This window comes from Solanum pennellii, chromosome 1 (assembly GCF_001406875.1).
Source record: "Solanum pennellii chromosome 1, SPENNV200".
Classification (NCBI taxonomy): Eukaryota; Viridiplantae; Streptophyta; class Magnoliopsida; order Solanales; family Solanaceae; genus Solanum; species Solanum pennellii.
Genome location: NC_028637.1, coordinates 41,421,933 through 41,447,951, shown reverse-complemented (window position 1 = coordinate 41,447,951; position 26,019 = coordinate 41,421,933). Strand labels below are relative to the sequence as shown.

Sequence of the window (26,019 nt, the reverse complement as noted above, 5' to 3'; positions counted from 1 at the left end):
AATCAACTGGAGCCTGGAGCGGCACGCCACCAGTGCACCAGGACTAAGCCTCAATTAACTGAGGTTAGCGCAGCGCGCCACCTGTACACCCAACCTAGTATTTTTCGTCGATTTTTCGTGGTTTATTTTTTTTAAGTCCTTCCGATGTACATTAACATATTCCCATGATTCTAATTACTTCAAATGATTTCTAAACAACTAGAAATAATCAAAGAAATCAAATAATAACTTTGAATCCATAATTCAATTCATGGAAAGTTATGGTCCAAGTCAAGGTAGATGAGAAGTCCAGTCTAAAGAGAAAGTAAAGTCCTTAAAGGTTTTCAAGAGTCTTATTTAAACATTTTAACTTTGTTTTAAAAATCAAGTTCAATATAAGTAAAGAGTACGATAAAGTTCTTTTCTTCAGAGGTATATGGGGACTGAGTATTCCCAAAGTGACTTAAAATGTTCTAACATTTAACTAGTAAGGAAACTTTTATTTCCTAAGAGCCTTAGGGCATGTATTCAAAAAGTAACTATAGCTTTCTAAAAGAACAAAGTATGGAAACTATGATATCAAAGATAGCCTTGAGATAAGTATTTTAAGAACTAATCTCAAAAGCACAGATTTAGTATGTTTATAAACCTAAGAGCCAACATATTTTGGGAGTAGTATTGAGCACTAATATGGGGAAGAGTTAGGTCAACTCACAGCCCCCATAAACCATGTAACCACCATCGGTAGAAACGGTTCATACTTTTTAGATGAACCCTTTTCACAGTAGGCTAGTGGATCCATTAGGTAGTTAAAGTTGTTTACCTTTTGTACGGTATAGGATGCGCTGGCAGTTTGAGGTAGATCGATGTATCATCACTGTAGCTCTTAAGTGATGGTTGTCGGTTGGAGAAACTCCCACTAAATTTTGTATTTTTTTTATACATCATTTACTTGAATTATTATATGCATGACAGAGTTAAATTGTATGTTGTATACATTTAGAGATTTCAGCATGTTCCAGAAAGTTTTATTTATATTGCACTTACTTTTAAATTGGATTATATGGAATGAGTTAAGTTTTTCATGAGTTGAGCAGAACAAACGTAATGGTTCCTTCTTACTCCTTTTTAAGTTCAAGTGTTGTGAGAAGTCCAACTCGCATACTCGTACATTCAATGTACTGATGCCATTTGGCCGGCATTGTATTATGATGCCGACACAGGTAATTAGGATAAGCATTCAACGCACTGTTGATCCACAGAGCAGTTCAGAGTCAGTTGGTGAGCCTCTCTTCATTCCGGAGGACCTCCTCATATAGCTATGTGATTTAGTTTCATTTATTAGGATGATTGGGGGTCATGTACCAACATCCATATTTATTTTAGAGGATTCATAGATAGACAATGTTAGTTTTCTTTGGCCTTTATATTCATTTGTAATGACATGAAATTTCCATTCTAGCTAAGTATTATTTTAAAAATTAATCTTATGTTAGATGCTATGTTAAGTCTTCTGCTGAGTTAGGTTAGGCCATGTGTTCACTTAAGGCCAGCAATGGTCATTGGGTGCCGGCCACGTCTAGGGTAGGACATCAACATCATTATATGATCTAGGTGGATACACTTTCTAGGTTCCTATGGGGTACATAGTTAAGGAACAAGGAGTTTGTTTCTAGAAACCCCCTTAATGCTAATTTTTATTGTAGTTTCGATCTCATGAAGACATCGGGGGAAGATCCATGTGAAGAGACCCTCTCATCGTCAAGTTCAATCACTGCTAAGCTAAATTACCTTTTTGAAGAGACTTTAATTCTTTATTAAACATGTGATCATAAGATAGGCCTTAATAGATTAACCCTTTATATAACATATACATAGCACATAGGTTAATGATTAACATGTCCTTTCATCCGAACCAACATCACATGAGAATGTCCTTTCACATAATCATAACATTCATAACATAGTCTAGTTTAGAGTACAACTGAGGAAATCTTTCAAGAGACTCTCATTCACTAGATTAATATTAACATGCTTCATTCATACATTCGTGTGTGTATGTGTACATATATGAGGAAACCTTTCACATAAACACATTTAGATAACACATGATCCATCCTTTCAATTGACACCATGAACATATATACTTATAGGTATGCATGAGATGTGTGTGTACATATTGGTAATCTCGATCACATCAGAGCAACCACTTCGTAATTGAAGAATCCACCATCCAAAGGATAACAACACTTAGAAAATATCCCTCAAGTCATGAACAACTCACATATAGAGTATTAGGGACTATAGACCACACACCCACATTAAATCATATGAGACAAGTGCATATTCAACATTTGATTAAAAGACTCCTAACATGCATAATATCACACATTGATATAGGTTTACAGATGTAGGGGTAATTCTACGATAGTATTCATCACAATCAAACATGTAGAATATAACCTACCGTAACATCATCATTAACATTTTTAATATATCTAGATCACGATACTAGAATTGAAGACCACACACAAGACCTTCATACTTGTGATCATAATAACCACAATTCACATTACATCTATTGCCCTGAAGGACATGATCACAACATGTATAGAGAGACAAGAATGTAAACACCGCCACCATAAGTTGATCAAACCATACAATCTCAATCCCAATACAATAGGCTAAAAATTAGGTCAACTTACCAATTCTCCAAGGCATGATCATCATAGACGAATCCTCAACAACTCATAATCAATAGATATAGATAGAAATATGATTAAACACTAAATACAATCTAATAACAATTTGATCACCATCTAATCAAGATAACAAGACCCATATTATAGGATAAATTGAGAGATTAGGGAGATCATGGATTCTTCAAGGAATTGCATTTATATTCATCTTAAAACATTGATTAATCATAAATCTATAATTAAAATGACTTGGAGAACAATTTGACATTGAACTCATGGTTAGATTAAAATTTTGGGGATTTTGCTCTTTAAATAACTTTTGAAATTCTTTGATTTAACTCCGTAAATGAATGTTTAACTAAGGAACAAGAGATACTATACCATACTGCTTGAAGACCTAAAAATTGGAGAATAAATCAGTTGGAAATTCATTTTCTAGCTTGAGCTTGAGATTGTCCACTAACTAAAGGCATACAACACCAACAGAGATAAACAGAAAGAAATATAAAAGAAACTCATTCATCATCTGTAACATCTATCCATTATGCAATTCCAATCAACCGATTCATATCGTATGTCTTGGGTAAACTATTAAACTAATAAGAGTTGTATCATATAACTTGATTCGAAAATGAAACTGGAATTTTGAAGTATCAAATTCGATAATCTTTTCTATTTTTAATTATTTCTTAGATTATGTTGAATTTTATCGAATCCATTTTAAATTTTAAATAGAACACTTATAAAACTAGAAAACTTTCTCTATTTACATTGATTTAAGTTTTACTCATTAGATTCAGTAATATATATGATTGCAAAGAAGAAAAAAGTTATTACACAATTGCTTGAAAAAAAATCTTTTTTTTGGATTACTAATTATTGTGTTGTATTTCTTATTACACTATGTTTGCTGCTTCTAAGACTGTGAGGTTTTCCTTATTAAACATAGACTCCAGGTTTTTCCTTACCCAGTCATTTTTGCTTCTTTAAATGTATATTATAGTCTTTTTGTTCAAATCGCATTAATTTTCATAAATTTAGACATTTTCTACATCAATCTTCTTGGAGCCTTACTATCTTTAGGATATTTTTACATCCAACTGTATATTGATTTTTTGAGTGGGATCTGGGTAGAGCATTGACTAATATTCTCAGGAGTTTCAAACCTGTAGTCAATCTGAGCCATCTAATTCACAAGAAATTTTTCAGTTATTCAGAATGTGCCCTACAAAAAACTTTAGGGTGATCTTCACTCTTCTGTTGTGGAGGTTTGGAAACACAACTTTGACCTATTAAATATGCTTATGTTGTTGATATTTGGTAATATTCTAGAGACTCAAGAGCTTTTCGAGGATAGTATTTTATGTATACTTTGTTTCAAAAGGTATCAACTTACCTCCTTCAGTTAAGAGTTACTGAGTTAGTATCTGTTCTCTTCTTTGAAGTAATAAAAGAGAGATATATATTATTGACATGGATCTTAGAGGAACTTGCTACATTTGAACACTTCTTTTTGAGAATTAAAAACACTACTTCATTTGAACACTTTGAAGCTACTTTAACATTATAACAGAAAACAGTTCTAATAAATGCAAGAAATTATTAATTAGAATGAGACTATTAAAGAAAAGCAAGAATAGGCTATGAGGATGTGGAAAAATTTCAATATTTTTATTTAGTGAGTGGAGGGAGTGGAAGCACATGTAAACAAAAGAGTACGTTTAGTTCTTCTTAGTTTTCGAATTTAGACCATGATAGATAACACTTTAGAGCTATTGCACTTTTTAGGATTACTGGATTTTGTTTCACTGATTACTTTGTCTGATAATGTAGACATTTTGCTATAAACTGGATTAGGAAGCTAGTGGCTTCAGTGCCATGCGATTTATTTGTTACAAATTCTGCTCATCACCTGCTCATAATTTCTACTTTTTTTGTGTACCATATGTAGGTAAAGAAAGGACTGAATAGAGTTATTATCTAAAAAAAGGAAAATAAAAAGAGGTGTGTATGGAGGGGATGGGGGGTTCTAGTTTATCTATTAGAACATGTCACTTGTTCATTTTGTTCCATGTTAGATGTGAAATCGATTTTCCAGAATATGTGCAACATTTATGTCCCTAGTTAGCACCATTGATAATGCTTCTGTTAATTTGATAAAGCTATTTTGATGTGCTTTTAGGTGAGACCAATTGCACTCAACATATTTATTCAACACCGCTTAGGATTCATGGTATTTGAATTTATATGTACATATGGCTTTGTCCATTCCACATCCCTTTCCTTCGCTCTTAGTCGTAGCCCCCATCAATCGTCCGAACAATTTATCCTTAAAAGAAAAAAAGTGTTGAATGGGAAAACAGAAAGACAAAAATTGAAACGTGAGGGAAACAATGGATGAAAAATGAGAAGTCATTTGTAAAGTGCAAATGAAAAGTCATTTCTCCCATATGGGTAAAAGAAAGTAAATTGTTGTCCTTATATTAGGAAGCACTTCCTATACTTCTTAAAGGGTTAAGAAGAAGATTCCCCCTCGCACCGTCATCGTAGCTCCCTCGGCTTCGACTTCGTCTTAGATTCAGATTTGGATTTGGAAAATGGTGATGGTGCAACGAAATTTATTTTAAATTCACATGAAACGGTAATAACGATCTGATTTTCAAAAATTTGTTAGTTTTTCCAAAAGACACATCTTCCGAAAAGTTGTAATTTTTCCCAAAAGATACAACCTTCTGGAAAAAACAGGTCTAAACAGACATGTTTCTTGCTTAAAATGGCTATAGAAATAAAGTCATTTTTCATTTTCAAAAAACTAACTTTTTTTCTTCTCTGCATATATTTTTTTTTCATTAACTAAACGTGTCGATCGACTGAGTCTGTGTGTGGCTTTTTATTGTTCTTACGTTCGCTGAAATTATTGACTTTTGAGGTACCACTACTTCTTTAACACTTTAAATATGTTTTATCTTGGTAGAAATTAATTTGTAACCTCTGTACAATGACGGTATGAAATTTCTTAAGGAGATACAGTAGTTTGTGTGGACTCGAATTGAAAGTGTTTTTCTGTCTATTTTATCTTCTTTCTGTTTCTGTATTTTTGACTAACCTTAATAAAGGAGATAATAATCTTAAGAAATTTAATAGTTTCTGTATTTAAGCTTTTTGAAGATTAAAACCTTTATGGTTTTCTACTCTGTTTGAATTTTAAAAATTCATTCGATTAACGATTAAAAAAACATAAAAACTTTATCGTTAATAAGAAACAATTTGTGTAAAGATTTATTCTTTAGTGTTATTATTTGACATATTAAAATTGTTTTTCATGTGTGATAGAATATGACTATTTCAAGTCAAGTAAATGATGGAACAGTGAGTGCTGCAACACTAAGTGTTGCAGCAACATCGGTTGCACACAATCGTTCAACTGCTGCCTTTACACCGGCTGAGAAACTTGCAAAATTTTCTGGAGTCAACTTCAAGAGATGGCAGCAGCAGATGTTCTTCTATCTCACTACGCTGAGTCTACAGAGGTTTATTGATGAGAATGTTCTTGTTATGTCAGATGAAACTTCGCCTGAAGAATTATTCTTGGTAACCGAAGCATGCACATTCATATTTTTTGTGTAAAAATTACATTCTGAGTGGCCTGCAAGATTATCTGTACAATGTGTATAGCAATGTCAAAACCACAAAAGAACTCTAGGATGCTTTGAAAAATAAGAGGATGCCAGAATGAAGAAGTTCATTGTGACAAAGTTTCTGGACTTAAGATGATAGATAGTAAGACCGTCTTCACCCAAGTTCAAGAACTGCAGGTCATAATCCATTATCTCCTTACTGAAGGTATAAATTTATTTAATGCCTATTTTAGAAATATTAAGTTTTTTTCTTAATACTATCATAATATTAAATGTAGAATTGATTGTGAATGATGTCTTTCAAGTGGCTGCCATTATTGAGAAGTTACCTCCATTGTTGAAGGACTTTAAAAACTACTTGAAATATAAATGCAAAGGGATGTCTATTGAAGATCTCTATTAAGGTTGAGAATTCAAGAGGATAATAATGCTGCACAAAAGAGGTCATTTGGTAATTCAGCCATATCTGGAGTTAATATTGTCGAAGAAGATCCCACAAAATTAAAGAAAAGAAAGAAAAAAAATTTTTCAAAAAGCAATCATTCTAAGAAGAAATTCAATGGAAGCTGCTTCAATAGTGGCAAACATGGTCATAGGACTACTGAATGTTGGGTACCAAGAAGAACAAGAAGAAGAAGGATCAAACAAACTTCGCTGAATCCAAAGGAGAAATGGACGATCTCTGTGCAATGCTTTCAGAATGTAATTTGGTGGGAAATCCAAGAGAATTGTGGATAGATTTTGGTGCCTCATGACATGTTTATGCCAACAAAGAATTATTTTCATCATATACATCAGCAACTACATACGAGAATTTGTTTATGGTAAACTCCGCTTTTGCAAAAGTTGAAGGAACTTACAAGGTCCTATTAAAGATGACATCAGGAAAGGTGGTGACTTCGAGCATGGTCTCGTATGATCAAGAATTGTGAAAGAATTTAGTTTCTATTCTAGTTTTGACTAAGAATGGATTCAAAAGTGTATTTGTTTCTGATTAAATAGTAGTGAGTAAGAATGAAATGTATATAGGAAAAGTTTACCTCAGTGACGGCCTTTTCAAACTCAATGTAATTGCAGTTGATATGAATAATGTTTTTGCTCCTTCTTACTTGCTTGAGTCTAAATGTTTATGGCATGAACATTTGGTACACCTTAACAACAAAACCTTGCGAAAGCTGATTAACTTAAATGTTTTGCCAAAATTTGACTGCAATAAATCAAAATGTCAAATTTGTGTTGAATGTAAGTATACTAAGCATCCTTATAAATTTGTTGAAAGGAATTCAAATCCTTTAGAACTGATTCACACTGATATTTGTGACATGCAGTCAACACCATCAGTGGTGGGAAAAAGTATTTCATAACTTTTATTGACGATTTTCACTATATATTGTTATGTCTAGTTGCTAAATAGTAAGGATGAAGCAATAGATGCATTTAGACAATATAAAACTGAAGTTGAAATTCATTTGGATAGAAAGCTCAAAATGATTAGAAGTGATAGAGACGGAGAATATGAATCTCTATCTACAGAAATAAAAATATATTTGGAAAATGGAATAATCCATCAAACTACTGCTGAAAGGAAAAAACCAAACTTTAAAGGAAATGATGAATGCCTTACTTATAAGTTTGGGTTTACTACAAAACTTGTGGGGGGAATCGATCTTTAAGCAAATTGAATACTCAATAGAGTGCCTCACACGAAGACGCATGTTATTCCATATGAGAAATGGAATGGTAGAAAACCCAACATGAAATATTTCAAAGTGTGGCCTGTCTAGCCATAGTCCAAGTTCCAATACCTAAGAGGGTAAAAAAAGGGCCTAAGATTGTGGATTGTGTATTCATTGGATATTCCACAAAAGTAAGGCATGTCAATTTTCAGTTCATAAGTCTTAAAATCCACGTATTCATGATAATACAATAATGGAATCAGACAACGCTGGATTTTTTGAACATATCTATCCGTATAAAACTAGACTTGAGTCATCTAGTGGAGGGTCTAAAAACCCCAAGAAGAACCAAAAAAGAATGAAACCAATAAAGAGAGTCCAAGGCATCGTAAACGTCAAAAGGACAACTACTTCATTTGGATCTGATTTTGTAACATTCCTTCTTGAAAGTGAGCCTCAAAAATTAAAGGAAACAATGTTGTCTAGCGACTCAACCTCTTGTAAAGAGGTTTTCAATAGTGAATAGAATTAATCCTAAGAAATCATACATGGGAGTTTGTTGATCTTCTTCCGGGGACAAAACCTTGGGTTCAAAATGGATCTTTAAAAAGAAGATGAGTGATAATGAAACTATTGACAAATATAACGCAAGACTTGTTGTCAAAGGATTTACACAAATGGAAGGTCTTGATTATTTTGACATATACTCGCTAGTGACTAGGATTACATCAATTCGGACGTTAATTGCTATAGCTGCAATATACGGTCTTGAAATCCATCAGATGGATGTGAAAATCGCTTTCTTAAATGGAGAGCTGGAGGAAGAAATTTACACAGAATAACCTAAGGGTTTTGTAGTTCCTGGTAATGAAAAGAAAGTGAGCAAACTTATTAAGTCACTTTATGGACATAAACAAGTACGGAAAAAATGGCATCCAAAGTTTGATTAAACCATGTTATCAAATGGATTTAAGATAAATGAATGTGATAAATGTGTTTACATTAAAGATACTCCAAAATCAGGAAGTCATTGTATGTCTATATGTGGATGACATGCTGATAATGAGCAAGCACATTGCCAATATAAAATTTACTAAGCGTATGTGAAAGATATATGAATTGTTGATGTTATATTGGGAATCAAGATTCTCAAAACCCGTACCGGTCTAGCATTGTCTAAAACTCATTATATTCAAAAGGTACTTGAAAGTGCAAGTATTCGAATTTCTAAAGGGAAAAGACCCCAATTGATGTGAACCTTCATCTTGTAAATAATAAAGGTGAAAGTTAGTCGCAATTGGACTATGCTGGAATGTTGAGAAGTTTGATGTATGTCATGAAATGTACACGACCAGGTATAACATGTGCTATCAGTAAATTTAGTCGATATGCAAGTAATCCCAATCAAAACCATTGGTTCATAATGAAGAGAGTTTTGGGATACTTTGATGACACTCAAATTATGTTTTGCATACAACAAATATCCAAAAAAATTTGAACGATACAGTGATGCAAATTTGATTACTAGGTCAACTTAAACAAAATCCACAAGTGGATACATTTTCAATGTTGGTTGAATAGAAATATCGTGGAAATCATCCAAACAAACTTGTATAGCTCGTTCTAAAATGGAGTCTGAATTCATAGCCTTAGAGAAGGTAGGTGAAGAAGTTGAATGGCCCCGGAATTTCTTAGAAAATATTTCGTTTTGACCCAAACCAATGGCCCCTATATGCATACACTGTGATAGTCAAGCTGCAATAGGAAGGGCTGGAAGTTTTATGTTTAACGGAAAGTCTCGTCACATAAGACGAAGACATAACTCTGTTAGACATTAAGTCTATAGTGGAATTATGACAATTAACTATGCAAAGTCAAAGGATAATGTGTCGGATCCACTTAGAAAAGGCCTAACTAGAAAGGGAGTTGAGATCGACGAAAGTGGGACTACGGCCGAGAATAAGTCATCATGGAGGTAACTCTACCTAGAAAACTGGAGATCCCAAGATCTAGGTTCAACGAGATCAAACAAGGTCGTTGATGACGATTCAACATTGTCAAAAATTATTGTATGGTCCATTCTCATTATGAGACAATGTCAGTAACCAGGATAAAGGCATAAGGACTTTTTAATGGTGTCCAAGTTTTATATCAGGTATATCAAATAGTGTATCTATGGGATAACACATTTAGAAACCACCTATGTGAGTGTGAAGTGTAGGTCGCTTCAAGGAGAGTTTGGTAAGACCTGTTCTCTAAGCACTTACTAAATCGAGATGTGTTCATGGCTGCAACGAACAAAACAATGAGAACTAAGAAAAATTCAAGGGTTGATTGTGTGATTTATGTTGTCTAGGTATACACAAAAGCTTAACAGTTCAAAGATATTAAATCTACTGATTGACCGAGTATATCCGATATATGTTCACTACGGAAAGTTTAAAGTGAAACCTACTTATCCAGATGTTATTAATCCTTACTTACACGACACAAATTTTTCATGCATATGTATAAACATTAGTCATTCCCCATTCATGTGGGGGGATTGATGGTCTTTGCAAAATGTGAATGGAAAAAGAGAAAGAGAACAAATGGAAAAGTGAGGGAACCAATTTGGAGGGAAAATGAAAAGTCATTTGCGAAGCCCAAATGAAAAGTAATTTCTCCCATATCAGTTAAAGAAAGGAAATTTTGGTCTATTCATTAGGAAACGCTTCATATACTTCTTAAAGGGTTAAGAACAAGATGCCCCTCGCGTCGTCGTCGTCGTCGCTCAGCCTCAACTTTGGCTTCAGGTTTGAATTTGTATTTACATTTGGATTTGGATTAGGATTATACAAATGATATGATTGATTGATAAATTTTTTGGATGGTGCAACGGAATTTATTTTAAATTCACATGCAATGGTAATAACTATCCCAAAAAGTCATTATTTTTTTCCCAAAAGACACATCTTTCAAAAAAATTGTGACTTTTCCCAAAAGACACAACCTCTAGGAAAAAAACGAGTCTGAACAGACACGTTTCTTGGTGAAAATGTATATAAAAAGGAATTTATTTTTTGTTTTCAAACATTGAAAAAAAGAATTTCTTCTCTGCATACATTTTCTTTCATAAATTAAAATTGTCGATCGACTGAGTCAATTAGTGGCTTTTTACTATTCTGACTTTTGCCAAAGTTATTGAAGTTTGAGGTACGACTATTTCTTTGACATGTTAATTTGTTTTATTTTGGGAGAAATTAATATGTATCCTGGGGTACAGTGAGGGGATTAAATTCTTAAGGAGACACAGTAGTTTCTGTGGACTCGAATTGAAAGTTTTTTTTCTGTCTATTTCATCTTCTTTGTGTTTCTGTATTTTTTACTAACATAAATGCATGTTATAACACCACCTGACCCTCTAAAGAGAAAGGTAGGGGGGAGGGAGAAAATTTTATTGGAAATTTGTTAAGTCGAAGAGAAGTAAACATCATATGGCGCAAAACATTTCTGTGTTATGCCATCGTGTAGTTCTATGACTTTATTTTTCGTATGCTAGTTTTGGAGGCGTAAGCTATAACCTTGATATTCTGCATTAACACATACCCCAAACCTACTCTAGATGCATCACAATACACCACAAAACCTTGAGGACCTTCCGGTAAGGTCAAACTAGGGCAGTAGTAAACTTCGGAAAGATTCATACAATTGAAACTTATTTGTCTTTTAAGTCAACTTAGTCAAATGAGACGAAATAGATGCGAACAACTCAACAAACCTTCAAACCTTCTATAGTAACCAGCCAAACCCAAGAAGCTCCTTATATTAGTTGGAGACGCGGGTCTGGGCCAGCTCTGAACTACTTCCATCTTTTGGGTATCAACACTAATCCTATCATCGTAAACTATATGGCCCAAGAATGCTGCAGACTTAAGCCAAAACTCACATTTTGATAACTTAACATATAACTCCTTATCTTCCAAAGTCTGAAGGACTATTCTGTGCTGACTAGCATGATCATCTTCATTCCTTGAATAAATTAGTATGTCATCAATGAAGGCGAGAACAAACACATTTAAATAAGATTTGAAGACTCTATCCATAAGGTTGATGAATGCTGCAGGCGAATTGGTCAACTCAAACACACGACCAAAAACTCATAACGCCCATATTTGATTCTAAAAGTTGTCTTTGGAATGTAGCATTCCCTAACTTACAACTGGTGGTAGCTTGATCTGAGCCAATATAATTTATCCTTGGAAGAGGATACTTATTCTTGATGGTAACCTGGTTCAATATACAGTAATATATACATATTCTAAGGGAACAATATTTATTTCTCACAAAAAAAAATATCGGAGCGTCCCAAGGTGAGACACTTGGTCGAAAGAAAAACTTATCACTGTTCTTTGAACTCTGGTGGTGTCATTCTATATGGAAAATAGAGATAAGATGAGTATCGAGAAGAAGATCGAAGTTTATCTCTCTCCGAAGGGACTCCGTGAAGATCGTCTAAAAAGACTTCTAAAAACTCTCTTACTACTCAAACTGACTGAATATTATGCATCTCAACACTAGAGTCATTAACTCGGACTAACTGATAGATACACCCCTTAGAAACTAACTTCTTCTCCTTAAGGTACGAAATGAAACTACCCCTTAGGCACTGCTGAACTCTTTTCCACTCTAAGACTGCCTCATTTGAAAACTGAAACTTGACTACTCGAGTTCTACAATCAATTGAGGCATAATAGGCATGAATCCAGTCCATACCAAGAAAGACATCAAATTCTACTAGAATGAATTCACTATCAAGTGTAGAAACATTTAATGGTTCACTAAGTTGCTTAGGAATAATATCAAAGTTCATGGCAACATATGGAGTTAAAAAAGATATACTCGTTCCTGAGTCTAGCAATGTATAAATATTAAATTCAAAGACTTGAATTGTACCAATGACTACATCTCGCGAATTCTCCTCCTCTTGGCTACTGTGAGGGTATACAAGAGGTTTCTTCCCCCGCCCACACTTGGCGCAGGTAGGAATCTTATCACCCCCTTGTTACACACTTTTCTATAAATATGCAGGTGTAACTTTGGAACTCTTACCATTATACTCACTCTTTTTCATAGGTACAGATGCACTAGCAGATGATGGAGCACGACCCTTTTGTTTCTACTGGAAGGATGATCGGTTGGCATTACTTTTTTGCTACCCGGACTCATTCCCTTTCTTATCCCTCTTGTTCTTGAACTCCTCTCTGTCCCTTAGCTTTTTCTCCTCTACCTGATGCACATAGATCATCAGCTTCGAAATGTCCATGTCCCCAATAAGTATTGCTGCCCGGTCCTCTTTGCTTGAAGAAAGACCCAATCCAGGCAACAAACAGACTCATCCTACATATCATGTCCTTAACAATTAGCATAATGACATAGTTAGGTGAAATTCAACCCATATTCATGCACACTGAGAGAATCTAGCTTAAGTATGAGGAACTCACGTACCTTGGCCTCTTTCAATTCTTAGAGAATAAAATGCTCCACAAAAGACTCCTCCAAAAAAACCCAAGTCGCAGGTGGTGCATCTTTCTCTCTACCCTCTTTCCACTGATTAGACCAATTTCTAGCAATACCTTTGATTTGGTAAGCAGCTAGTTGAACACTCTCGGTGTCAATAATATGAATCACCTCAAACACCTTTTCCCATTCCTCAGTGAAGTTCTTTGGATCCTCAGTAGAGCTCGAACCAGTGAAACTTGGGGGATTCATTCTCAAGAACTCATGAATCCTTGAAGTGTCGGCCCCTTTTTGTCGTGATCCTCTTTAGTGACTAACCTGATTCGTCACATCCTGACTCAACATCTTAATTGCCTCTCTGAATTCTGCATTACTAACTTCTCCATGGAGTTTCACTTTAGGTGGATTGGGTACCCCTTGTTCCCCAACGTTCCTTCCAACTGGATGACCTCTTGTTGCTCTTCATGGAGGCATGGGTATCTGAAAACACGCGCAAGCACAAACTAGAGAGAAACTTTTAGCGATAAACTCTAACACATGAAAGGAATATGAAAGAAGTCAAGTATTTCCTAAATATTGCAGCCTCCTAATTATATATATGGCGCGCTTCACACCGATAACTAAGACTCTACAGACACGGCTTCATAGACTCACTAGGACTCTTAAACTCTGTGCTCTGATACCATGTTTGTCACGCCCGAGCCTACATCCTAGACGTGGACGACACTCGAAGAACCTTGTTTGTCTCGAGCGGACCCTGGACCTGTCTTACTTAACTTAGCGGACGACGTCAATCAATATCTAAAATGATCAAACTTAACTTAAATGATAAAGCATTCTAACTGAGAATGTTGTAAAGATTTAAAACATTCATCTGGCCAAAAGCGGCAACCAAGTCTTAGCAAATAGAAAGAAATGTAAACACTAATGGAGTAACATATGATTGTCTATCTATGAAGTTTTCTAAACTGAGATGGATGTTGGAAAATACCCTATAACATCCTAATAAAGAAAATACTGAAAAACAAGACAATAAAAGGAGTCTTTCGAAATGCAGGGAGGCTCACCAATTGACTCTAGAGTGCTCAACAGGATTAATGGTACGCTTGATGTCATTGGTCGTTACCTATGTCTGTATCATGATATAATGCAGGCCAACTGACATAAGCATATTGAATGTACGAGTATGTGTGTTAGACTGCTAAAACAACATAAGCTTGAAAAGAGTAAGAAGGACACTTACCTTGGCTCTACTCAACTCATGAATAACATAACTCAATAATACTGACTTATTTCGATACAAATCAATTCAAAAACAAGTGCAATATAAAAAAAGTTGTTTGAAAACATGATGTAAACTTTGAATGTATACAAGGATACAATTAACTCTGAGATGTGCGTAGAAATACAAATAAATTGATGTATATAAAATACATTTAATTTCTTATGGGAATTTATCTAACAGACAACTATCACTTAAGAGTTATAGTGATGATACAGCGATCTACCTTATGTTGCCAACGCATCTTATACCTATCCAAGGTGTAAGACTTGAACTGTCTAATGGATCCACTAGTCTACTATGAAAAGAGTTCATCGAAAAAGTATGACACTCTTTTTTACCATGGTGGCTACATCGTTTATGGGGTCTGTGAGTTGTCTGAACTCTCTCCCATATTGGTGCTTAATAGCACTCCCAAAATATACTGGATCTTATGTTTTAAAAAATACTTATTCTATCATTTGATATTAGTGCTCAAAAGCGTAGCTCAACCGCTATCTTGGAAATCTCAGTTTCCCTGCTTGCTTCATTTAACAGCTATTTTGTGTTTTCTGAAACCTTCGCCCGAAGGCTCTTTGGATATCTGCATTTCCCTTCTTTCTAAATGTGAAAACATCATATAGTCCTTTAGGAATACTTAGTCCCCAAATACTGCTTTGAAGATATACTTCACTTTGTTTTGAGCTGAACTCAAACTTAAGTCTTAAAACGATATTTAAAACGTTTTTAAAAGACTTATGAAACTTTGAAATGAATTTCTTTTTCTTATTTTTACTCGTTACTCAGCATTATCTTTTTAAGTCTTAAAACAAGATTAAAGTATTTGTAAAGGACTTCTTGAAAGGACTCTAGGAACTTTCTAGACTTCACTCTAAACATTCCTTGAATTTGAAGTTATGGATTCAAGGTTGTAATTCATGTTTCGGGATGATTTCTATATGACGTTAAAATCATTAGTGTGTTAAAATACTTTAGAAAAGCCTAATCAAATTGAATTATGAAAATTGGGCAAAAAACGCCTATTCCGGCGCGCTCAGGCGCCAGGCTTCAAGTTCGCCTCAGGCCCTGTAGAATAGATGGAGTGCGCCGTGCCTGGCTTTGCCCAGGTGACGCTTGACGAATTTCTCAACTCGTTTTCTGACCCTAGATTGTTCTTTTTCGATTTATTTTCTCAAATTCACTTATATTTCAGATATCCACATCATATATACAAGAAATCTAACCCAATGAATTCAAGAATAACACTTAGATCATCATAGAACTCCTAAATCTCAAATAAAGTTGAAGAACGAAAACAATTCAAGAACAACATTCAAAAATCCAATCTTTTAGGAAATAAATCACTCTGAATCAAGCATCTTGGAACGTGCGTGAACGAACCCAGAGTTATGAAAGACTCACATACTTTGATAAAGATAACCCCCGACGAATTCCACTCGCAAAGCTTGACGTTGTTGGCGAATTCTTGACTTCTCTCTCTTTCTTTCTTCTTCTCTCTTCTCCAAGCCCTAAGCGTAATTCTGACTTTGCCAAACTGATCTAAGATTTCTTTTTACCCCAATAAACTCCTAAAATGAAATAGGAAATTAATTGGTGAAAAGACTAGTTTTCCCTTTCCTAAATCCGGATTGGGACTTTCCTCAATCCAACAACCCAACTTCAGAAAGGCATAAGTCACTCATACTATATCGAAATCTCGAAAAATCGGTGGTGTTGGAAAGATTATTCTGAGGTCTTTAGAACTATATTTTGAGCTACTACTAACTCATCATGATCTAGGAGTTATGGATATTTGAAAATGACCGAAACTCACTTTTCTAACTTAAATAAATATTCCTGATTGTCTTATTCTTTCAAAAAATAAGTATTTTCAAATTTTAAACTCTTTTATAGTTCTTTCTAGTTTCGAGGTAATACACACTGTCAGGAGTGCAATCCGATCTTCACATATTATTCTGGGGGGGAGTGCTTCTGAAAAGCATGATCCTGTGTCCAGATTCCTCCGTCAGATCAAAAGTTCAAGTCAGTCAATACTCAAATGAATGCCTCTTGCTCATCACACAGTCGGCGTGCACTGGAAATCCAGAAACTCTGCACACTCCTTTCATCTAATGTTTTACCTACGGAGAATAATTGCATGTATAACAAATTCAGTTCGTCCGCTAGCTCCATTTATAAGTCAGACTGCCTGTTAGTTCTGTGACTTTCTTTTCTCTTAAGCTAGTTTGGAATACCTAGATAAGAATATAGATGTTCAAGTATCCTCTTCATCTATTGATATCCCATTGCCTGCTCCACTTTTCAGATATACCTGTGAATTATAAGATTGGGAAAAAGAGGTGCAGGACCTAGAGTTGACACTTGAACTTCATTCCAGCAGCCAAAGAAACTGACTAAAGAGTGCACTGTCTGAAGTGAGATTCGATCTTCACAGATTAATCAGTGGGAAAGTGCTTCTGAAAAGCATGATCCTGAGTCCAGATTCCTCTGTCAGATCAAACATTGAAGTCTGTCAATTGATTTCTCTCTTGCTCATTGCTCGGTTGGTGTGAACTGGAAATCCAGAAACGTTGCGCACCCCCATTCATCTAATGTTTTACCCAAGGAGGATGATTTTCTGGATAACAAATTCAGTGCTTCAGGTAGCTAACTCCAGTTACAAATCAGACGGCCTGTTAGGTTCCGGATGAGAGGAAGCTGGCAGATCAACAGAGAATGCCTCATTTAAGGAGTCTCTTGAACTTTATAACAGTTCAAATGAGATGCATGAGAAAAGGAAACCTTTTATGCAGAGTGGTTGTTTGCACCAAAACCTGATACATGATGGATCATCTTTTGATAGTTATGAAAATATTAAGTTTGAAAAAGTAAATACATAACAAAACAAGATCACGTATAGTATAATTATAGATTCAATTTGATGTAGCTGAGGATGTTAATCAGGTCTCAAATCATAGGTCTCTTAGAGGCAAGGAAATATATTTGAGAGGTTCTGCGGGTGCAAAACTCAGAGCAAGGCATCGGAGAGGTAAAAATAGATTCAGAAAAGTCTGCATTAACCAAGGACATTCCAAAAGAATATGATCATATTATGGACTTCTTTAAGCTTAATGTTGAAAAGTATGGTTCTGGCCTACCATATTTAAGTCCAGAACCGTGTCTCTTCTGTCACCAGATTTCAGGACCTGGTTTCAAGATGTTAATCCTTACATTGGTAAAACTGGGATTGAAACTTCTGTTAAACATTAAGTTGATATCATGTATAATTTTAGTAACATGGAACATATTTTCTTTTCTCCTGCCATAAATAATATGAGAAAAGACGACTGCTTGTTCAAAAATCCTGCAAAATTTGATCTTGATTTGTATGCCTGTTCTAAAGAGGATATGGGGCAGTATAGGGGCACTTGATGCGTGGGATGTTTATAGTTCAGGTCCTTCTGTATTCTATTATGACAGAGATAAATTGTCACTTTTATATTCTCATGATGAAGATTGCCTTAATAATTATTTGACACCAGGAGCTCTAGTCTCCTCTAGGGTGGATTGACTCGGGTAAATGGATTGATACTGGAAATCGAGGTAAAACAGATGAGCTTATAGGATGAAGAAGATCAGAAGAAGTCATTCAGCTCATCCATTTTACCAAAGACGGAGAAGTTCTTTTCCACATATGAGTCTTCAAGAAAGGCAGCAGTAAATAACAAATATTGTGACTGTTCATGATGTGCCACTCATTCCACGTAATTTGTCCTGAGTGCTTGTTTGTATTCATAATAAATAGTGACAGAAAATGAGGCGTCATTAACTACAGTAACGAAAAAACTAATAACAAACAGATTTTAAGTGCTTGTTTGCCAAAATCTTTTTTGATGAAATGAGGCGTTTCATTGCTGATATCAAGAAAATTCAGAGTTAAGAAAACAAGCAGATGTTAGCTACAGTAACGTAAAAACTAATAAATGGTAAAAATTCAGTTTCATGCTAACAGGGTACATATCTAGAATTTTCATACTTCAAAAAATGGTTGCATCTTGATCACTTTGTCTATGTAACTATGTGAATATAGTTATTTCCTTTAACTTCTGTTGTACGCATCTAGATTAAAGTAGCCATTGAGATCTTTAAGGTACTTATGAGTTATAAATTGCAATTGGTTTGAGATACTGAGCTTATGAGAACTGTGATAGGGTCTTTGTGATGGATTGTGGTGTTATTTGATTTGTATAACTTGTCTAAGAAATTGCCACGCTATTTTTATTCTATAGGAAATGATGAAAAAAGAACAAACCAGCCGAAAGTATGTCTAGAATCTATGCTTGGTGGTGTTCTTAGTTTGAGGCAAACAATGCTATACACTAGGAACATTCACAGTATGTGTGTGAGTGGTTCTAGTCCTCCAAGCCATAAAATCTACTGTCCTTTAGTTGTGTAAATGAACTAAGCCAATCCTTACTAGGTTCAATTAACTTTGTACATTGAGAGATGAGCTCAAGGTTTAGTCTAATCAAGCCTGAGCTCAAGATGGTCAGTTCAGTTTCTTTTTTTGGCTGATATTAGTGGTGGTGGGGCCAGCTTGCAAGCACCTCGATGTCGGGATTTTGCTGAGCTAAATATCTTCTCTACAGGATTGATTAGCTTTTATCATGAACAATTAAATGACTTTACCCAAACTAGAAATGTTAAAAATAATGAAGCAACCCTAACAGAAATAATTTTACAACTCTCATGTCTGGAACTGAGTTATACAAAGTGTTGACATATCCTTAAGTCTTCAAATAATTGAAAAATAGAAATAAATGCAATGCATCTGATGCTGAATTATTACTCTGGATTTATTGCATTTGTCTAAGATCCGAGTCATTGTGAGATACAAAGGATGCTGGAGATTAATAGGAGGGTTGTTTTATTACTCTATATGGCTAGCAATATATCTATGCTAATTGTGTATCTGATTTTTTGTTAGGCCAATTAATGAGATAACTTTCTGAATTTCCATAAAATGAAGCTTATGTGCATTTACAGCGGCACCTTTCCTTGCAGTTGATCCCCTGGTTTACTATTTGATTGGTTAACGTGTTAGCTGTTGTGGCACCCCAACATAACGAAAACAAGTAGCATTTTTTTTAATCTTCCCAAAACTACTATTTCTTTTATAGTCTTGGAGACTTCAATTTTGTTAACTGTGTGTTGATATTATCATATACAAATTGTAACTATTTGAACTCCCTCTGTACCAGGTTTTTTCTTGTGGCGAAGACTCACTTGCTGTCAATAATGGTAGCTGATGATGTTTTGCAGTGTCACCCAAGTGTATTGCAAATTTACTCCCTTTTTAAAAAAATGTTGAGATATATATTCTTGGAGCAATTTCCTTTGGTCTTATTGAAAAGCTTCACGAGTTGAATATTTTTTTTTATTTAGCTTATGCGGATTGTTCCATGTCTTGTGCTTGAAAGAGTGAAGTTAGTCAAACGTTGCATCTGATAAGCTATAGACTGATTTTGATTTCCCATTAGGTAATGGTGTTGCAGCTTTGTCTGATATCATGCCACGGAGTTCAATAAATAATGTAATTTCAATTTTATGTTTGGCTACTAAAATTGGTCCTATAAAAAAAAAACTTATCCCATCGGGTGTTTACAGAAATTCAATGCAATTTTCATTATTACGTTATTTAATGAAATGAAATTGATTATAAATTTAAACACATGACATGGATGTATTGATTTGGTGTAAACATTGGCTGTGGATTATTGAATTTTATACCATAGGAATCGACTAAATACCTAATCCTTTCTTGAGTTGTGTTTGTGCCAATTGCTTTGTGATCTTTTGTATCTCATCACCTTGTCATCACTACTTTTCAACTCCAAAATAGAGTTTAGGGTTAGAATGAAACAAGATTAAGCTAGTTTGTTTTTGTTATTAATAAATTGAACAACTAGGTGGGTCTAAAGTATCATTAGTAAGATCTTTTTTTTGCACACTAAAATTTGCACTAAAAAATAATTCATCCAATTACAATAGCAATATATCCATTAAAATCAATTAACTCGGGGTTTAAAGGTAGAATGCTTATTATTTTTATCAATATCTATTTGAGATAACAAATCTGTTTCGGAAAGATTTTCGTTTTAAGTAAATAAAAGTATTAACAAAACAAAAAGCACACACGAAAAAAAAATTGATCAAAAAGTTAAAATGAGAATAAATTGTACCCGTTAAAGAAATAGATATTAGAATAAAAATTTACAAAAAAAATTATGTATCAAGTGATTTCTTTTTGATATTAATGTCAGATAACTATTGTACAATTGTAAAATCTGGTAGCATTTACTTTGTGGTGTATTTTGAAGGATTAAAAAAATATATTCACATTTCAAAATGGTGATACTACTCATGTATATGAAAACTATGTAACTTAGTTGTTGTGTGAAGTGCAAGTTATTTGACTAGTTTCAGTTAAATAAAAATAATATTAATATTTTGGAATTTTAAAAGTATAAAATATTGAGTATTAATTTTATAACTAATGATTTAAATTTTGAACCATAAATTGGAGAAGTTAAAATTTAAGCTATATAGGATAATATAAAATTTCAAATTATAAATCTGCAAAAAATTACTATTTTGAGAGTATTAACTTGTATAGTAAATAAATACATATTGTATTATTTTATTTCCGCGTGTACGCATTTTGGAAAGCTATAAAAGAAAGACCACCCACTCAACTGAAATTTTCTTACGATACCATCACGAGTACGCCATCGGAGTGATCTCCGATCAAAACCCTAAACACCCGGTATAAGTTATGCCACCGATCTAGCTGGTTCTTTCATCCATTAAAAAGAGGAACTCAAAGAGCTTGATGTTGTAAGGTTTTCTTGAATTTCTCGCATGCATCCTTTTCAAGATAAGTCAAGAACTTGTTGTTTTATAGAGTTACATTTGTTTTCTTAGAAAAAATTAAAGAAATTTTAGTTTTCATGAACATACAGACATTGCAAATATCAAGGAATTTCAATAAATTAGGTTGTTATTCTCGCCGTGTATGTTAAGGATGTTCAAGAGTTGAAGGGAATGTTGTGGAGTTGTTCTTGAACTCTCCACTGGCACAACTTAAAACAAAAATTAAGAAATTTAATTATACGACTTTGTGATTTGTAGTAATTTGAATGAAGATACTCAATTGGACAGACTTTCATATAGGTTTGTGTAATGTAAGAAAATAAAGAATATATGGTTCATCTTTTATGATTTTGTCAATGTTTTGTTGGCTTTCTCAAAAGGCAGGGACCACTGAGCACTTTGATGAATTCTTTATGTTCCTTTGTTAACTTCTTTTGATGACGAGGGTATATGCTATATATGAAAATTGATACTGTTGGCTCTCTTCTTTAGGTTTATGCTCCATTCTAGAATTATAATTTTTTTTCCCAAAGGAATATTCTAATAAGAGTATCAAAACTCTTATTCCTTTTCTCCATGAGAATTACTTGATTGTTCTTCTATATTTGTTTATTTATAAGTTGTGTACTCGTACTTTGAAATTAAACAAACTTTTCACCAGATATTTGCTGCTATGGCATACGGATCTCCTATGTAATTGTTTCTACTTTTATGCTTCTTTTTTGTCCGGTCATTTTATCATGGTTTCCAATGCTTACTTTACACCAGCTACATAAAAATACAATCATTAAGATGAACTGCATACTTTCCCAGTAAGTTTTGGTTTAAAGGAGAGCCTCTAAGCTCTATTTCTGGCATTTCTTTGTTGGAAAATGTCACTAAAACTCACTGGAAGCCAAATCGATGTTGGAGGTTTTACAGGTAAAATTCCTATGGGTTTTAGTTCATATCATCCATAGGAATAGGTGTAAAGCTATTGACTTGGACTTTAATCTTTCCATTGTATACCGGACGGCAAGTGTTTGTACTTAGTAACTGAAGATCGTAGACCAAATGCTGGTGCAGCAGGTAATTCCGTATAATCCATTCGAACGAAGAAAATTCAATCCAAGCACTTCTAGTTTTCTCAAAATTGAAAAAAATAAAATACATTGATTTATATATACTTTATACTTTCAAAGTTGTATTCTGTCCTTCTGGATCTTTTGATTTTCATATATAGTCTTGGAAGTACAAAAAAGATCTTGCATTCTCTACAAGAGTCTTACCTAAGAACCACCCTTGTGCATCCCATTGTCTCCATCTATATTGTTGATATTGAAAGGTCCGTGAAAACAATTCCTTACTTGGTCATATGTCTAGGCATGCAAATTGTTGTTATCGAATATGTTAGTTCCATTCTTGGGTTGCAAGATGCGAAAAACTGAGAGTTTGATCCCAACACTCACAATCTTTGGGTAATTTTCATTCCGGGATTTAAGTTCTAATATTCCACCTTCATCATGAATTCCCCTCATGATCTTCATGTGTTTGAGGTCTCATTTTAGCAGCAGCTATATTAATTTGTCGACCAAGTTCACAGGGTTCGAAAGCGCATATGGGTGTACAATGTGTCTTGGATCAAAAAGAACATATTTTCAAGTCAAAGATTCTAAATCTGCAAAACTATAAGTACTTCCATTCCTCCAACCTCACTACATTGGTCGTATCTTAATATGTAGCCATTTTGGAGGACCTATCCTATTGATATTACCAAGTGGCTAAACTACATCGTTTCTCAGATGTGGCAACTTGAGATTTGTAGATGAGAGGCACTTTCTTAGATATGAGGTTCACACTGTTTTTTCATTATATTTTGAATTGTGATGTGACTATTGCACATTTAGGTGGACTGGCTTAATAATTATATGTGGACCATAAGATGTGATGCCTTTCGTAGCGGATGCATGATACGAACTTATCCTGTGCTATGTAGGTGAATCTTTATATGGTGCATCAATTTGAAGATGATGGTCTTTCTTTCCTTGTCAAAGATGAACATGATCAGTGCATGGAGGTAAGCCTTTTATATAATTTAAATATGAAGTCATGATAGATATTCGTAGTGTTGTTATTGGTTTTATTATAATTATGAAGCCATTGAATGGGAAGATGTGGAGTTTTTCTTGTTGAAGGCCCCACTAACACAATGCTTAAAAAAATAAGTAGTTTAATTATAAGAAATTGTGATTTGTATTATTTTGAACGAAGACACTCGATGGGACAGACTTTCATATTAACCCTCAGTAGTCATTTTCTTTTTGTCTAGACTTTTTAATTTTGATTGTTCCTTAAAACTTGAAAATTGTGTCAAGTAAGAGAACGGGGAATTATATGTTTTCTGATTTTATTAATGCTTTGAGGATCAATAGAGGTGGGCTGCTGAGAAATATGTCAAGTCATTCTTTAATGCAATTTTAATCACTTAGAGTAGGTACATAAAAGCCAGTGATCGGTGAGGCTTTTCAATGACTTCTTATGTTTATTCGTTTGCTACTTCTGAATACGACAACATACGCTTGCTATTCTTATAAGTACTCCTAATTTGAACTTAAACCAGTTTCTATTAGGTAATATTGCAATAAGAATTGCGACCTTCTATATTAAGGTAAATGATAATGGTAAGTGTTAGTTTCTTTGGCATTGATCCAATGCATTTGATGTGCATAATTTCTTTTGCCAGACATCTATGATGTTCATAATTGAATCGCTGTTGCAGTCGATAGGGTTGCATACATTACTCAACTAATAGGTTGTTTGATGGTTTGAGTTCATTAGTACCCTTCACAGATGTTGTTTTATTTATTGTTTACAGTTTTATTTGTAAATGGACAAACATGTATGGTTTTACTTTATTGTACACCATAAAATTTTGATTCTTACACTTTGGTTTTACTTTATTGTATTGCGTTCATGAAGATTGCTTTCCTGGTTCTTCATTTGCAATAAAATACTTTATATACCTGTACTGCTTCTCCAAAAGAAAAAGGGGGGACGGGGGATGAAATATTTTTTTGTTGACCACTTTTATATGTAATGAGATATTTTGATTACTTATTCTGGGTGATGTTGAGCTGGAACATATATATTTTTGCTTAGGTATTATTGGCCCAGCTTATGGAGACAACATATAGGCCCATTTCTTTCATCTTCTATCATAATTCCCATTTTCCAGGCAATTTCAATCAACTATTTTTTCATATGCTGTCTTTAAATTAGTGACATCAAAATACTGCCATTTAGATGGTATGCATGCTTTTCCAGCAAGCTTTGGCTTTAAAGGAGAGACTTTGAGCTTTATTTCTACCCTTTTTTTTTAGAAACTGTTACTAAAACCTATGGGATTCCAAATGGATATCAAAAGTTTTTGAAGGTAACGCTCTTCTGAGATTTAGTTCGTAGTATCCATTAGGATAGGTATAAAACTATTAATCCGGTCTATTTTTTTTCATTGTTTACCAGATGACAAGTGTTTATACTTTGGAATTAATGATTGTAGATAAGAAACTCTCAAGAATTATTTGGTACCATGAGCTATGTACTCCTCTAGGGTGGATGGGGACTCTCATAAATGAATTGATGCTTGAAATCGAGATAAAACAGAGAACTCTCACAAGGAAGAAGTCATACAACTCTTCCATTTTACCATGGAAAGAAGTTCTTTGCCGTGAGTGAGTCTTCAAGAAATGCAGCAGGAAATAATAATATTAAGACAATTCATGATGTGTCATTCATGCCAGGTAATTTGTCTTTTGTGCTTGTTTGTGTTAATAATCAATGATGACAGGAAGTTTGTCCAATTAATTAAAGGTCATTTTCCATCATGCATAAACTAGAGGTTTAAGAAGACTACATCATTCTACAGAACCTATCTGGCCGGAGATTCCACGACAGTCATGCGTCATTCCATCAATGTGATCAATAATCAACCCATAATGGTGTATTTTCTTATGGAAGGTAATGTTATAAAATTTCTTAGGATGGTGAGGTTTTCTTATGATATTACTTACTCACATGACTTGATGTATCTCCCTTGAGGACAAATGTGAAAATTGAACTTGTCAACATCTGAAATAGCAAATTACAAGCTCGGGGGGAGTATGCAAGTACGCACAATGTGGTGTCAAAAGAAGGTAAACCATTCATGCATTTTGTTCTTGACCTGAATAGGTGATTAATCTTTCTAGTGCATGTTTCAATCATACAACTCTTCCATTTTACCATGGCAAGAAGATGTTTCTTAGTTTCTTAGATATTGTGGGGAAGTGCTTCTAAAACACATGATCATGAGTACA

General features: G+C 34.2%; 1 pseudogene; it reads left to right on the top strand.

Annotated features, from left to right (window-relative positions):
* Window positions 1–22,358: 22,358 nt before the first annotated feature.
* On the top strand, window positions 22,359–25,399 carry LOC114075140 (annotated as a pseudogene).
* Window positions 25,400–26,019: the final 620 nt, after the last annotated feature.